Source organism: Pongo abelii, chromosome 8, assembly GCF_028885655.2.
Source record: "Pongo abelii isolate AG06213 chromosome 8, NHGRI_mPonAbe1-v2.0_pri, whole genome shotgun sequence".
Classification (NCBI taxonomy): domain Eukaryota; kingdom Metazoa; phylum Chordata; class Mammalia; order Primates; family Hominidae; genus Pongo; species Pongo abelii.
Genome location: NC_071993.2, coordinates 28986705 through 29003588, shown reverse-complemented (window position 1 = coordinate 29003588; position 16884 = coordinate 28986705). Strand labels below are relative to the sequence as shown.

General features: G+C 43.6%; 1 long non-coding RNA gene across 2 annotated transcripts in view; it reads left to right on the top strand.

Moving 5' to 3' along the window:
• LOC112135246 (uncharacterized) overlaps positions 1-15111 on the top strand; it is a 74885-nt gene extending 59774 nt beyond the window's left edge. Inside the window, exon 3 of one of the 2 annotated variants that reach the window (XR_002916547.2) lies at positions 14848-15111. This is a non-coding gene — a long non-coding RNA (uncharacterized LOC112135246). Of the gene's footprint in view, positions 1-14672 lie in introns of both variants that reach the window. The other variant, XR_008510352.1, reaches the window with a different exon arrangement.
• The last annotated feature ends 1773 nt before the right edge of the window (positions 15112-16884 follow it).

Sequence of the window (16884 nt, the reverse complement as noted above, 5' to 3'; positions counted from 1 at the left end):
TTTTCTATACAAAGAGCATTTACAAAATAATAAGACAGACGAGAGAAACATGGGCAAAAGACATGAATAGGAAATTTACCAGTAAGATATGAGACTACGTTCAATCTCCCTGAAAAGCAAAGAAATGCAAATAAATCAGAAGACCATTTCCCATATCAGATTTGCCATGATAAATACTTTGGATAAAACCCATTGTTGGCAAATATATGGTAAAATGAACAGTATCATAAAATATTGGTGATACTACACATTGTTATGCTTTTATAGGGTAGTTTGGCAATATCTATCAAAATATAATATATGCATATCATTCTCACTTTTAGGAATTTATCCGTAGAAGATAATTCCGCCATTTTGCAAAGATGATTGTATAAGAATGTTCAGAGCAGTGTTGCTTGTAATAACTTTAAAAAGAAAAGCAGTTTTTGCCGATGCGTGGTTCATGCCTGTAATCCCAGCAATTTGGGAGCCTGAGGCAGGCGGATCACTTGACGTCAGCAGTTCGAGACCAGCGTAACTAACATGGCAAAACTCTGTCTCTATTAAAAATACAAAAATTAGCCAGGCATCACCGCAGGTGTCTGTAGTCACAGCTACTCGGGAGGCTGAGGCAGGAGAATTGCTTGAACCTGGGAGGTGGAGGTGGCAGTGAGCAGAGCACTCAGCATCGGCGACAGAGCAAAACTCCATCTCAAAAAAAAAAAAAAAAAAAAAAAGGCCGGGCACGGTGGCTCATGCCTGTAATCTCAGCAGTTTGGGAGGCCGAGACGGGTGGATCACGGGGTCAGGAGATCGAGACCATCCTGGCTAACACGGTGAAACCCCGTCTCTACTAAAAATACAAAAAAATTAGCCAGGCGTGGTGGGGGGCGTCTGTAGTCCCAGCTACTCAGGAGGCTGAGGCAGGAGAATGGCGTGAACCCAGGAGGCGGAGCTTGCAGTGAGCCGCGATCACGCCACTGCACTCCAGCCTGGGCTACAGAGTAAGACTCCAACTCAAAAAAAAAAAAAAAAAAAAAAAAAAAAGCGTATTGTACTTACATTTTAAAAAGAAGCTATTTCAAAGAAAACTTTTTTAATTTTGAAAAATAAAAACAAAACATGTACTGGTTGAGATCAGTTTTCTGGAGAACCGGCCCACTCTCCAGAGGCCAGAGAGCTGCGATGCTTCCATAGCAGAAATGCCCAGTGAGTGACGAGGGCTAGTCTCAGGAAGCACACAGCCTCATCAGAATAAGCTGTATTCACAGGAAATAAAAGGTAAATTGACTGAAGTGTAAAACTATGCAACTGGATTTTACTTTGTTTTTAAGAAGAGCATATTCACTGAGCCCAGCCTGGGTGACAGAGCAGGACCCTGTGTCCAAAAAAAAAAAAAAAAAAAAAAAAAAAGCCAGGTATAGTGGCACATGCCTGTTGTCCCAGCTATTCAGGAGGCTGAGATGGGAAGACTGCTTGAGCCCAGGAGTTCAAGGCTGCAGTGAACGATGATTGCACTGTTGCACTCCAGCCTACATGACACAGTAAGACTCTGTCTAAAAAAAAAAAAAAGCATATTCATAGAATGGTAATTGTTTGCACAGTCTTCATAGGGGATCCCCAAAAGTAAATAGCTGGTAGAGTTTAATCTGATATTTTCTGTATTATTTGGGGGTAAGTTAACTGCTATAACAAACGATCTTGAAATATCATGACTAAACACAACAGAATTACTTCCCTCTCACATTGCTGTCCACTGTGAGTGAGGGGTGGGTCCCCACAAACTCATTCAAGGAGCCAGGTTTTCCAAAACTTGTTCCACTATGGGATCTCTGTGTCTCATCAATGGACAGGGAAGAGAGAGAGAGTGAGCCAGTGCAGAGGGCGGGAGTGGGAAGTCCAGGGGCCAGGCCTAGATATGATAGGCATCGCTTTTGCTTCCATCCTATTTGCCAGCACTGGTCACGTGGCTCCACCTAGATGCAAGAACACCAGGAAATGTAGCTTTCCTGTGTGTCCAAGAGGAAGACGAACTGGTTTAGGAAACTGGTTCTGCTGATTGTTCACGGAAGAAAGTTCTTGAATATGGCAGATGCCCATATTTTAGTTACTCTCATATGGCTTAAAAGTAAATCTTTAGTGTCACCATGCCTGGATAAAATATCCCTTCAGAAAATACTATCTCCTGTTGCTCTAAGCAACTTTCTCTTTTCTCTTTTTCTGTCTTTTCTTTCTTTCTTTCTTTCTTTTCTTTCTTTCTTTCTTTCTTTTCTTTCTTTCTTTCTTTCTTTTCTTTCTCTCTCTTTCTTCTTTCCTTCCTTCCTTTTTCTTTCTTTCTTTCTTTCTTGTTCTTTCTTTCTGTCTCTCTCTTTCTCTTTCTCTCTCTTTCTTTCTCTTTCTTTCCTTCCTTCCTTCCTTCCTTTCTTCCTTCTTTCTTTCTTTTCTTTCTCTCTCTCTCCCTCCCTCCCTGCCTTCCTTCTTTCCTTCCTTCCTTCCTTCTTTTTTTTTCTTCAAGGTCTCGCTCTGTCACCCAGGCTGGAGTGCAGTGGCATGATCTTGGCTCACTGCAACCTCTGCCTCTTGGGCTAAGGTGATCCTTCCACCTCACCCTCCACAGTAGCTGGGATCACAGGTATAAGCCACCACACCCGGCTACTTTTTAAAAAATAATTATTTGTAGAGACAAAGTCTCACTATATTGCCCAGGCTGGTCTCAAGCTCCTGGACTCAAGCAATCCTCCTGCCCTACCTCCCAAAGTGCTGGGATTACAGGTATGAGCCATCACGTCCAGATTTCTAAGCAACTGTTTTTTGTTGTTGTTGTTGTTTGTTTTTTGTTTTAGACAGAGTCTCGCTCTGCAGCCCAGGCTGGAGTGCAGTGACATGATCTCGGCTCACTGCCACCTCTGCCTCCCAGGTTCAAGAGATTTTCCTACTTCAACCTCCAGAGTAGCTGGGATTACAGGCACACACCACTATGCCTGGTTAATGTTTGTATTTTTAGTTGAGATGGAGTTTCACCATGTGGGCCAGGCTGGTCTCAAACTTCTGGCCTCAAGTGACTGCCCATGTTGGCCTCCCAAGGGATTATAGGTGTGAGCCACCCTGCCCGGCCCTAAGCAACTTTCTAAAAAATAGTTTAGTGTCCTACGTATCCTGATATCCAGAAGAAGTCAGATGACGCCAGAATCCCAGTGTTTAGAAAATAATTTGTTTCTTCTCTCTCTCTACTGTTTCGGTAAATTCTCTTTCTGTTTTAAATATCTGTGAATTTTGAGTTTGAGTTCACTCTGTAGCGTTTCTGGACCTGGAAGGCTATAGTGGGACCTGAAGCTTGGTGGCCACAAGAACATTCTGTGGTCTCATGAATCCCTTATGTTTCCATCCCTTGGCATCATCTCACTCAAACTGCAAACTGGAGCATCCGGTGGGGCTGGCTGGAGCACGTGCAGAAGGCAGAAGATCAAGTCCAGAAAATTAAGTAAGGCTGGATCAGAACCAAAACCATGAGCCCATAATTTCAAAGCTGGAAAAGAGTCTGAAATGTATTTAATTAAATTAATTAATTAATTAATTTATTTATTTTGAGACAGAGTCTTGCTCTGTTTCCCAGGCTAGAGTGCAGTGGCTTGATCTCAGCTCACTGCAACCTCTGCCTCCCGGGTTCAAACGATTCTCTGGCCTCAGCCTCCTGAATAGCTGGGATTACAGGCATGCACCACCATGCCCAGCTAATTTTTGTATTTTTAGTATAGACAGGGTTTTGCCCTATTGGCCAGGCTGGTCTCGAACTCCTGACCTCAGGTGATCCCCCCACCTCGGCCTCCCAAACTACTGGGATTACAGGCATGAACCACTGCCCCTGGCCCTGAAATGTATTTTAATATCAAAGTAAAGCAGAAATGGGGCTGGATACTTAGGCATCAACCTTTTTCTTTTTCTTTCTTTTTTTTTTTTTCTCCTGGAGACAGGTTCTCATTCTGTTGCCAGGCTGGAGTGCAGCTAAGAGCCCTGGTCTTCAAAGAAAGTTTTTCCTTAAGCAGAAACATGGACTCAGCATCTCCTGGTTAGACTATTAGCAGTCTCTTGGGCAGCAGCCCAATCACAGCTCACTGCACTCACACTCACTCCTGGGATGAAGTGATCCTCCCACTTCAGCCTTTCAAAGCACTGGGATTCCAGGCATGGGCCACTGTGTCAGGCCCATCATTGTCCTTTTAAAGCAGGGGTGCTCATCGGCTAGGACTTACTCTGAGAATGCCGGAAAGCCTGACTTTGCAAAAGAAAGACAAACTTAGTTCCACCAACTGCTCTAAGAGTGAGGGCTGAGGAGCCAGCAACCTAGGGTGGAGTAGCTGATTTGGTTTGGCTGTGTCTCCACCTGAATCTCATCTTGAATTGTAGTTCCCATAATCCCCACGTGTGGTGGGAGGTACCCGGTGGGAGTAATTGAATCATGCGGGCGGTTACCCCCGTGCTGTTCTCGTGATAGTGAGTTCTCACCAGATCTGATGATTTGACAAGGGGCTTTCCTTCCCTTTGCTCTACACTTCTCCTTGCTGCAACCATATGAAGAAAGACGTGTTTGCTTCCCCTTCTGCCACGATTGTAAATTTCCTGAGGCCTCCCCAGCCATGCTGAACTGTGAGTCAATTAAACCTCTTTCCTTTATAAATTACCCAGTCTTGGGTATGTCTTTATTAGCAGCGTGAGAATGAACTAATACAGTAGGGAACAGAAAAGCACCTCTTCCCCTTGTTCTAGGAACTTTCCAGTTCACACCAAGATAAATCTAGCGCTCTTCACCTCTGAATGTGAATTTCTGCCCTCCTGTCATCTTGGGAGGTGTTAGTATTCAGTCTAGGGAAATTAACAAGTTCCGTAAGAATTAGCTCCTCTGCTCACCAAAGTTACTCACATAAAAAGCCCTCAGACTCAGATATTTAACTTCTGTTTACATCAGAACTGAGGCTGCTGGGAAAAAAGCCCAAATCAAGGCCTTTTTTGTTTATTAAATTTTGATCAAGAGCCCTTTAATTCAGGATATGCGGCTTTCTCTTATGGCACATACTGTTGCACTTGAAGTGGTTAATTGAGAAAGCTCTGAGCTGCTGCAGCCCAAGAGAGAGTTAATAGTCTATCCAGGAGGTGCTGAGTCCTCATGACTGCTTAAGGGAACCTCTGCTGAAAACTTCCTCTGAAGACCGAGGCTCTTGCCTGGATTCTTAGATCACTCACAGGCAGAACCTACTTGATAATTTGTGGGACCAAGTGTACTATAAAAATATGGTGCCCTTTGTTCAAAAACTACTAAGACTTTCAAGATGGTGATAGCGGAGCATTAGCTAAGTTGGGGGCCTCTCCTAAGTGTGGGGCCCTGAGTGCCTGCACAAGTCACACACCCACGAAGCCAATCCTGCCCACAAGTTATCTTCAAATTCTACAGACTCAAACTAAATGCCAGTTTTTCCTTCCTTGAGCATATTTTTTTTTCTCCTGTACTTATTACATTTAATGGGCCACTGTCTACCCAGGGAAAAAGCTTGGGATCATCCCAGATTTCTCTCTCCCCTTCACCCCACCATCCAGTTAGTGATGATTCCTGTTAATTTCACCTGGAGAACTTTTTTGTTATTTAACGCATTTCTCATCTTAATCCCCATCCTGGTTCTGACTCTCATGATCTGTCAGTGGTATCTGCCTGCCTGAATCCCCCACAATGATCTCTCTAAACCACTCAGCTGACCACATCACTGCCCTGCTTACAAACCTTCCAAGACTCCTTGGAACCTGTGAAATAAAACCCAGATGATTTAGCATGGCGCATGACACCCTCTGCAGCCTGGTTCCTCCCCACTGCCTCATACCTGATGCTCCCACAACTCTAAGCTACACAGGTTCTGGATGCTCTGTACTCATGACACTGTGCCCTCTTATGCTGTTCCTCCTGTCAGAAATGCTGTGCCTGTCTCCCTCACATTACCTCCTGGAAAGGCTGACTCATGGCCCCCCAAAAATCCAGGTTTCAATCTCTGGAATCTGTGAATGTTACCATATATAGCAAAAGAGACTTTGCAACTGTGAAGTGCTTGAAATGGGGAGATGATCCTGGATTACCTGGGTGGACACTAAATACAAGCAGAAGCGTTCTTATGAGAGGGAGACAGAACTCAGACTCCACAGAAGAGGAGAAGATGATGTGGAGCTGGAACAGAGGGAGATTTGCAGATGCTGGCCTTGGGGATGGAGGAAGGGGCCATGAGCCAAGGAGTGCAGCTCTAGAAGCTGGAAAAGGCAAGAAGTGCATTCTCCCCTAAAGCCTCCAGGGATGCACAGCCTTACCAACACTTTGGTTTTAGCCAATGGAACCCATTTAGGCTCCTGACTTGCAGAACTGTAAGAAAATAAATGTGTGTTGCTTTAAGCTACCAAGTTTGTGATTCTTTGTATGACACATAGGGAACTAATATACCTCCCTTCCTTTCCTAGCACAACCAGCTACAACCCTTCCTCTGTGCATAGATAGCATCAACAGCTTACTTTCACCATATTGTGCTAATTGCACATTTCTTATTTCCTCATTAGGTCATATGCGCTTGAAGGCAGGGACCATGTCTTGTTCCTTTTTTTTTTTTTTTTTTTTTGTGACAGAGTTTTGCTCTTGTTGCCCAGGCTGGAGTGCAATGGTGTGATCTTGGTTCACCGCAACCTCTGCCTCCCAGGTTCAAGCGATTCTCCTGTCTCAGCCTCCCGAGTAGCTGGGATTACAGACATGCGCCACCACACCCGGCTAATTTTGTATTTTTTTTTAGTAGAGACGGGGTTTCCCCATGTTGGTCAGGCTGGTCTCGAACCCCTGACCTCAGGTGATCCACCCGTCTTGACCTCCCAAAGTGCTGGGATTACAGGCATGAGCCACTGCGCGCGGCCCTGTTCCTCTTTATCTCCCTGGCACCTAGCCAGATGTAACAAGCACCTCATAAATATTTTTCAAATGAAACTGCCCCACAGTGTGAAAAGCAGGGCAAGAGGCGTGTTGATGGGGAACAATCTACTTTCAGTTCAAGAAGTTACTCTTTCTATGATCATAAAGTTCATTGCTCCAGGATGAGCAAAACCCATGAGAGCAGAACAAGTTGTACAGAGCACAGAGCCGTCAGATTGCAACCGGCCAGTGTGTAGCCCTCTCTGATGGAAAGAACAAACTGTCCCAGAGTAAGAGGACTATTGAAATGCATTTCAGAAAGTCATTTTATAGGGAGCAATATGCTTGGGATAGCACTGGGATATCACTGATACAGTCTATGTCAACTGTGATTTTTGGGAAATTGATAGACACAGGCTGAAATTTTTGTGCAAATAGTAGTTAGGACTTTGATGCAAGGCAGTGACACCTCCATACAGATGCAATAAGGAGCAGGCAGACAAGTATCAGCAGAGCTTGGAAAGAGCAGGGAAAGGATTTTGGATGAGAAGAAAACTGTTCTCTTAGCCATACTCACTGAGGGTTTCCAGCTGCTTTCTAGGCCCCACTGCCTGCTAGCTGTACTTAGATATGTGAGCTTCTGCTTGCTTCCTCTATAGTAAAAACTCTATTAATTGTAATTATGTAATGTGATGTAGTGATCGGTTGTGATCTACTCATCTTTTGTTGCCTTTGCAAACTTCAGCGTTAATGAACACCCTGAGATGTTATTCTAGAAGCATCTGACTTGGAGGATCCTGATTAATGGTTGCCATCAGGAATCTGGTGATCACAGTGAGTAAAATGAAGTAAGGAACTCCACTTCCAGAAAGCTGCTTTGACAAGGCTCCCCTCTACCTGGGTGGGCCACACATCACCGATGTATAACCCAGAAGAGCTGGATAATTCTCATCTGTGACCTGACCCACCTCATCGTTTACTCTGTTCAAAGACAAACATGGAAATGATGGAAAAATTTGGAACCTCCTAAAATTGCCCAGACTGTGAAAACTCTGGTCTTAAAAAAAATGAAAGAAAAAAGCAACATGAATCAGCAAAGCTGATTGCCTTGTCGTGGCAATAAACAGCCCCACAAATCGGTGTCTGTAAAACTGGTGTTGGTTCCTCCTCTCGTCACGTGGCCCAGCCTTGCCTGCCATCCACCACTTCTCTGGTTAACACCAAATCCAAGCGTACCCTCTCCAGGAAGTTTACTCCCATCATGTCAGTTAAGGCCGTAAAAATCAATTGCAGAAGCAAGGCTGAGAGCAATGCCTATTGCTGCACAGATTTTTTTAAAGTAATTATTCAAATAGATGTGGAAAACCAGTGATAAAAACTTTAGCTGAATTAAATTTAAAGGAGTTTAATTGAGCAATGAATGATTTGTGAATCGGGCAGCCCCCAGAATCACAGTAGATTCACAGAGACTCCAGCGCAGCCACATAGTGGAAGAAGATTTATGGATGAAAAAAGGGAAAGGACATATAGAAATCGGCAGTGAGGTACAGAAACAGCTGGATTGGTTACAGGTTGGCATTTGCCTTATTTGAACGCAGTTTGAACACTTAGCAGTGTATGAGTAGTTGAAGTGCGGCCGCTGGGATTGGCCATGACTCAGTTATTGTTAAGGTGCATACGCCTAAGTTAGGTTTTCATTCTTGTCTGATTATTAAGCTAGGTTACAGTTCATCCACAAGGACTCAAATATAGAAGTACAGAGTCCCGGCCAGGTGCGGTGGCTCACACCTGTAATCCCAGCACTTTGGGAGGGCGAGGCGGGTGGATCACCTAAGGTCAGGAGTTCAAGACCAGCCTGACCAACATGGTGAAACCCAGTCTCTACTAAATACAAAAAATTAGCCAGTCATGGTGGCTCATGCTTGTAATCCCATCTGGAGGCTGAGGCAGGAGAATCACTTGAACCCGGGAGACGGAGGTTGCAGTGAGCCAAGATCACGAAATTGCACTCCAGCCTAGGCAACAAGAGCGAAACTGTCTCAAAAAAAAAAAATAAAAATAAAAAAATAGGGAAGTACAGAGTCCTCAGGCCATATTTGGCTTGCTTTAACACCAGGAAGAGAATGATGCTAATCATTTCATTAAGAGTTCGTGTTTCCTCAGACAACCTACAGAATGGGAGAAAATATTCACAAACTACAGGTTCAACCAAGGTCTAGTATCCAGAATCTATAAGGCCCTTCAATAGTTTAACAAGCAAAAAACAACCCCATTAAAAAGTGGGCAGGCCAGGCACAGTAGCTCATGCCTGTAACCCAGCACTTTGGGAGGCTGAGGCAGGATGATTGCTTGACCCAGAAGTTTGAGATCAACCTGGGAAATATAGGGAGACTCCACTCTTACAAAAAAACATTAAAAATTAGCCAGATGTATAGCCACCTATAGTTCCAGCTGCTTAGGAGGCGGAGATGGGAAAATCGCTTGAGCCTGGGAGGTTTAGGCTATGGTGAGCCATGATCGTGCCACTGCACTCCAGCCTGGGCAACAGGGTGAGACCTTGTCTCAAAAAAAAAAAAAAAAAAAAAAAAAAGTGGGTGAAAGACATGAAAAGACACTCTCAAAATAAGACAAAAAAGCAGCCAACAAACATGAAAAAATATTCAACATCACTAATCAGAGAAATGCAAGTCAAAACCACTATGAAATACCATCTCATACCAGTCAGAATGGCTATCAGAATGGCTATAATAAAAAGTCAAAAAATAACAGATGTTTGTGAGGATACAGAGAAAATGGAACGCATATACACTGTTGGTGGGAATGTAAATTAGTTCAGCTCCTGTGAAAAGCATTTTGGAGATTTCTCAAAGAACTAAGAATAGAACTACCATTCTATCCAGCAATCCCATTACTGGGTATATACTCCTCCCCAAAATAAATTGTCCTACCATAAAGACACATGCATTTGTGCATTCATTGCAGCACTATTCACAACAGCAAAGACAGAATCAACCTAGGTGCCCATTAACGGTGGACTGGATAAAGAAAATGTGGCACATATACACCATGGAATACTATGCAGCCATAAAAAAGAGCGAGACCATGTCCTTTGCAGAAACATGGATACAGCTGGAGGCCATTATCCAAAGTGAATTAATGCAGGAACAGAAAACCAGATACTACACGTTCTCACTTATAAGTGTGAGCTAAACATTGGGTACACATGGACGTAAAGATGGCAATGATAGATACTGAGATCCAATAGAGCAGGAATGGGGAGAAAGGGTACAAAGGCTGAAAAACTACCTATTGTGTATTATGCTTACTACCTGGGTGACTGGATCAATCATACCCCAACTCTCAGCATCACACAATATACCCAGGTAACACATCTGCACATGTACCTCCTGAATCTAAAATAAAAGTTGAAAAAACATTTTTTTTTTTTTTTTTTTTTTTGAGACAGCATCTCACTCTGTCAGCCAGGCTGGAGTGCAGTGGTGTGATCTCAGCTCTCTGCAACCTCCGCCTCCCGGATTCAAGCAATTCTCCCAAGTAGCTGGGATTACAGGTGCCCACCACCACGCCTGGCTAATTTTTTGTACTTTTAGTAGAGATGGCGTTTCACTGTGTTAGCCAGAATGGTCTTGATCTCCTGATCTCATGATCTGCCCACCTCGGCCTCCCAAAGTGCTGGGATTACAGGTGTGAGCCACCACGCCCGGCCGAAAGTTCAAATTTTTTTAAAAAGTTCACATTCCCAAATAGGAAACATGACCTGATGAGCCCTCTAAGGTGCCTAACACGACATAGGCACTCAACAAAAATCTAATTAAAATATCAAGACATTGAAGGGAAAATGCAATTTTTTTAGACAGAACACAGCTGTGTTTGTGGTCTGTTGACTGTCTCAAGTTATTTTGAAAGCATTTTGTTTTGGTAACAAACTTGGCAGGTTCTCTTTCCCCTCGTCTTTATATCCATGTGTATTTAAGGGAGAATTTAATCCATATGTTCCTGATTCAATTATACTTGACTCATCCCAGTATTGCTTTGTGCGAGCGATTTGGATGCCAAGAATCTTGCAAATTTCCTAACAAACTCTGAAGTTTTGTTTTGTTTTCCAAGACTAAGAAATTTGGTTTTGTTCACTGAACATTCTGAGAATTGTTTTAAGGAAGCACGTAGACTTTCACTTATCACTGTGTTAGTATTTAGTTACAACTTGGGATGATGAGTTGTGAAAATGATGACATGAATATAGCTGCATTAAATGTTGATTATTGGCTGGGTGTGGTGGCTCATGCCTGTAATCCCAGCACTTTGGGAGGCCGAGGCAGGTGGATCACCTGAGGCCAGGAGTTTGAGACTAGCCTGGCAAACAAGATGAAACCCTGTCTCCACTAAAAATTCAAAAAATTAGCCAGGCGTGGTGGCGCATGCCTGTAGTCCCAGCTACTCGAGAAGCTGAGGAAGGAGAATCGCTGGAACCTGGGAGGTGGAGGTTGCAGTGAGCCAAGATCGTGCCACTGTACCCCAGAACGTGACAATGTCTCAGAAAAAAAAATGTTGATTATTTAGTATTCCTATTACATAACTGTTCAAAATGAAATTGACCCCGAAATTAGATCATTGTGGGAATTATTAAACTCTTACAAGCTCTCAACTTGGTTCAAATCAATTGAAAATATTGAGCATCAGTCAAGTGCAAGTCACACTGCTCTCATAGCAGACAAATTCTGGAATGTCTGCCTCATTCCCAAATTAAATGCCCTCTGCAACTCCACCTACCCCCCACAATACACAAGGGGGCTTCCGGCATCCTGGTTGATTTTTTTTGACTAAGTGGGCACTTAACTCAAATGAGGCTTGCCAGAATCACCTGTTGATAATTTAAATTGGGAAAATAGAGAGAGAGAGAGGCAGGGAAGGAGAAGTAGTGGAGGAGAAGAAGGAAAAGAAGGAAGAGGAGGAGGAGGAGAAAGTGGAAGATAAAAAGAAAAAGAGATTAGTTTGTTTATGTGACTTGTATCTGTACCATACAAATGTGAGAGCAAAGAGTGGGCATTTTCTGCCATAAAGTGTTTGGCCAGAGTAAGTCATAAGCCAGTACACAAAGACAGAATGAACCAGAAAAATCAATGCATATATTTACTGCATTATTTTTCTCCAAAATCTGTTATAATCAATGCACTTTAGAATATGAGAAATTCAACTGGACGTGGTGGCTCGTGCCTGTAATCCCAGCACTTTGGGAGGTGGAGGTGGGTGGATCACTTGAGGTCAGGAGTTCGAGACCAGCCTGGCCAACATGGTGAAACCCTGTCTCTACTAAAAATACAAAAGTTAGCCAGGCGTGTTGGTGCACACCTATAATCCCAGGTACTTAGGAGGCTGAAACAGAAGAATCACTTGAACCCAGGAGGCAGAGGTTGCAGTGAGCCGAGATCGGGCCACTGCACTCTAGCCTGGGTGACAGAACAAGACTCAAAAATAAAACAAGAAACAAAAAACAACAATAAAAAATCCAACAACCCCCCAAAACAAAAGAAAATGGTGCAAGGTGTTACCAGTATTTAACACTGAGAGTTAAAGTTATAAGTTATTTTTACTTCTATTATTATTATTATTTTGTTAGTAGGCTCCGGGTCTTGCTATGTTGCCCAGGCTGATCTTGGACTCCTGGCCTTAAGCAATCCTCCCACCCCAACCTCCCAAAGTGCTGGGATTACAGGCATGAGCCACTACACCCGGCCTTTTTACTTTCTTATTTAGACTTTTTCTATACTTGGTGAATTTTTTTACAATTAGAAAATCACTTGAGTTGTTTCCTTCTGAGCAAAGGAAAAGGATCTATAAATGTGAGCATAAAAAATGTGAACAGATGACTTCTGTATGGGTCACAGGGTGAATTAAATAGGGTTTACATTTTCCCAGAAATTAAAAAAAGATTCGTCAGACTATGATTTTTTAATGAAAAATTTTAATATTATATAACTTTCCCTTTACACCAAGTTAAAAAAAAAAGTTATGTTGAACAAGCAAGACTCCTGGGGTGTGATCTGAAAACACTTTTATTCTCCCATCCCCACACCATCTGCTCACGCCCATTCTGTGGGGGTAATTTGTGGGTTCTTCAGAGCCCTCTCTCACCAGCTGTTCTCTAGATTCAAGCAGAATTGCACCTTATGTCTCTGATTCTGGGAGGACGGATTTAGCCTCCCTCTGATAAGATCTCCTGGCCCCAAAGGATTTAAGAAAACCCCAGGTGGGCTCTGGGTGGCCACATCTGGCCCATAGAATACGCTCCCCTTAGATCTGCCACTAGAGGGCGCACAGGCACTTCCCAAACTTACCTCTTCCCCTGCCAAGGATTTTCAGCCACGCTGTTGCCTGTAGATTACTTTTGAAGCACACATCAAGCGCCATCTGTATGAGACAGTTGTCAAGCTTCCCATATGGTGGAGAGATGTTCACAGCACATCAGTCATACACTCCAGAGACACCTTGTTTAATCTCTACCTGCAAGTATTTCATAACTTCCAGGTGGGATCTCGGTTAAGGGTAACAAAACTGTTTTTAAATATCTGCTTTGCAAGTTCTGACTGCGTGTCCTGGCACCTCACTTTGCAAAGTGGAAGTAGCTAACATCATCATCTTGGGGGCTCTGTAGAAACAGATTGGTAATATCTGATCTTAACATCCTGGCCAGGTGCCGTGGCTCACGTCTGTAATCCCAGCACTTTGGGAAGTGAAGGCGGGTGGATCACTTGAGGTAAGGAGTTCGAGACCAGCCTAGCCAACATGGTGAAACCCCATCTCTACTAAAAATACACAAAAAATTAGCCGGGCGTGGTAGCTCACACCTGCAATTTTAGGACTTGGGAGGCTGAGGCAGGAGAATCACTTGAACCTGGGAGGCTGAGGTTGAAGTGAGCTGAGATCACTCCACTGCACTCCAGCCTGGGTAACAGAATAAGACTCTATCTCAGGAAACAAACGACGACAAAAATAAATAATAAAACCATCCTGTTATACGAAGGCTCACATACATAGAATCCTATTAGTGTTTTGTCATTTTATTTCTGGAAAGAAGAAGGGGAAGGAAAGATGGAGAACGGATGGAACTTTAAATTTTCCTGAGCATCTATTACTAGAAATTTTCCATCAATTTCTAATTTAACTTTTTTTTTAAACGGAATGTTCTGTTTTCTCAGATGCCTTTTCTGTGTCAATGGAGATTATGACTTTGTTCCTAATCTATTAATAAGGTGGGTTATATTAAGCAATGACAGCTGCTATGCCAGGCTCTTTGAAATATGCATATTTGGGATGATATCCTAGAGTTTACAAATGGGAAAACTGAAGCTCATGAAAGTGAAGTGAAGCAGCCATCACAGGGTTAATGAGAATTACTAGCCAGCTCTAGGCAGAATTATAGTGAGGCCTTGGCCAGGGTGTTCTGGTAGACTTCAAACCACCTCCCTGCAGCTGCTGACTATCCGAGAGGCATGTAACATGCTGACCACCTGCTCCCCATTGTCCCCATAGATAGAATCTTTGGCACTGGACCTTTTATTTATTTATTTATATGATTTTAGAGACAAGGTCTCACTCAGTCATCTAGGGTAGAATGCAATCATAGCTCACTGCTGCCTCTAACTCCTAGATTCAAGTGATCCTCCTGCCTCAGTCTCCTGAGTAGCCACTAATACAGGTGTGTGCTACCACGCCCAGCTAATTAATTTTTTTTTTTTTTTTTTTGTAGAGGTGGCTTCTCCCTACATTGCCCAGGCTGGTCTTGAACTTCTGGCCTTAAGCAGTCCTCCTGCCTTGGCCTCCCTAAGTGCTGGGATTACAGGTGTGATCCACCACTCCTGGCTGCTACTGGACCTTTTTACCTAAGAATTGCTTAAGATATTTTTTCTGATCCTGAATTCCAGCAAAATAGCTGACGCCATCCAGTTTGAAGACCCCCATCAAGAAGCCACCTCAGCACGGGGATGCAGTTTCTTCATCTCCCTGCCCCGTGACTCCATCCGTCACTTCTCAACCAATGAGCAACCACCATGCTTTAGCCCATCACCTGTCTAGACTCCTTACAAACCCCATACCCAAACCTCGTGGCGAGGTGGAATTGAGGTTTGCTCCCATCCTGTCATCCAGCGGGGCTATGATTATTATTATTAAACTCTTTCTCTGCTGTGACCCCTGGAGTCTTGGTATATTGGTTCACTTTGCATTGGGCAACAAACCTATGACAGTCGTACGAGCTTACACAGCTCAGGAGTGATGGGTGGTCCCACTGACTGGAAATGCCATGATTTTTCTACCTTAACTATACTTCCTTTCATGACTATTTCATGATCAATTACTAATCTATGTGGTAAACCATGGCTTTTAAAACAAAATAAATAAAACAATTAACCAGAATATTATTTTTAAAAGATTTCTAAAAGCACACATTTTAAAGAGGAAATGCTAGATGAGCATCAATCCCTTTTTTAGTTCTGTTGTCAGAGGCCTGTATCTAGGCTATTCCTATAAGGCAAAGTTCTTCAAAGACCAACTGTTGCAGAATCACCTATGGCCGGAGGTCCCCAACCTTTTTGGTACTAGGGACCAGTTTTGTGGAAGACAATTTTTCCATGGACTGGAGACTGGGGATGGTTTGGGGGTGATTCAAGCACGTTACATTTATTATGTACTTTATTTCTATTATGATTATATTGTAATATGTAAGAAATAATTATATGACTCACTATAATGTAGAATCAGTGAGAGCGCTGAGCTTACTTTTCAGCAACTAGACGGTCCCATCTCGGGGTGATGAAGGATAGTGACAGATCATCAGGCATTAGATCCTCATAAGGAGTGCACAACCTGGATCGCTAGCACGCGCAGCTCACAATAAGTTTTGTGCTCCTATGAGGATCTAACGCTGCTACCAATGATCTGATAGGAGGTGGAGCTAAGGCGGTAATATGAGCAATAAGGAGCAGCTGTAAATACAGATGAAGCTTCACTTGCTCACTCACCACTCAGCTCCTCCTCTGTGGCCCAGTTCCTGATAGGCCACGGACTGGTACCCATCCATGGCTCAGGGATTGGGGACCCCTGACCTAGGGGGTTTGTTACAAATGCAGATTCTGAACTGACCCCTTTATTAGTTTCCCATTGCTGCTGTAATGAAGAAGGCTTAGTGGCTTAAAACAACAGCAGTTCATTACCTTCCAATTCCAGAAGTCAGAAGTCTAAAATGGGTCAGGGTGTCTGCTTTCCTGATGGTTTGGAGGAGAATCTGTTTCCTTGCCTTTCCAGCTCATAGAGGCTGCCAGCATTCCTTTGCTGGAGGTTGCATCTCTCCTCTGCTTCCATCCTCATGCTCACATCTCTTTCTCTGCTCTGACCTTCCTGCCTCCCTCGTTCACCTATAAAGACCCTTGTGATAACATTGGTCCCACCCAGTTAATGCATGTGAATATTTTCATCTCAACATCCCTTTTTTTTTGCCCAGGCTGGAGTGCAATGGCATGATTTTGGCTCACTGCAACCTCCACCTCACAGGTTCAAGTGATTCTCCTGCCTCGGCCTCCCAAGTAGCTGGGACTATAAGCCCCTGCCATTATGCCCGGCTAATTTTTGTATTTTTAGTAGACACAGGGCTTCACCATGTTGGCCAGGCTGGTCTCAAGCTCCTGACCTCAGGTGATCCACCCACCTCGGCCTCCCAAAGTGCTGAGATCACAGGCATGAGCCACAGTGCCCAGCCTCATCTCAACATCCTTAATGTAATCACATCTGCAAAGTCCCTTTTACCATATAAGAAAATATATTCATGCATTTTGAGGATGCACATCTGTGAGGGGCCATTATTGTACCTGCTATGATGCCCTAGGGATTTCTTTTCAGAAATTTTGTGTGGGGCCCAGGAATCTTCATATCTGATGAAGCCCCTGCTGGTTGTTGCACTAAAAATT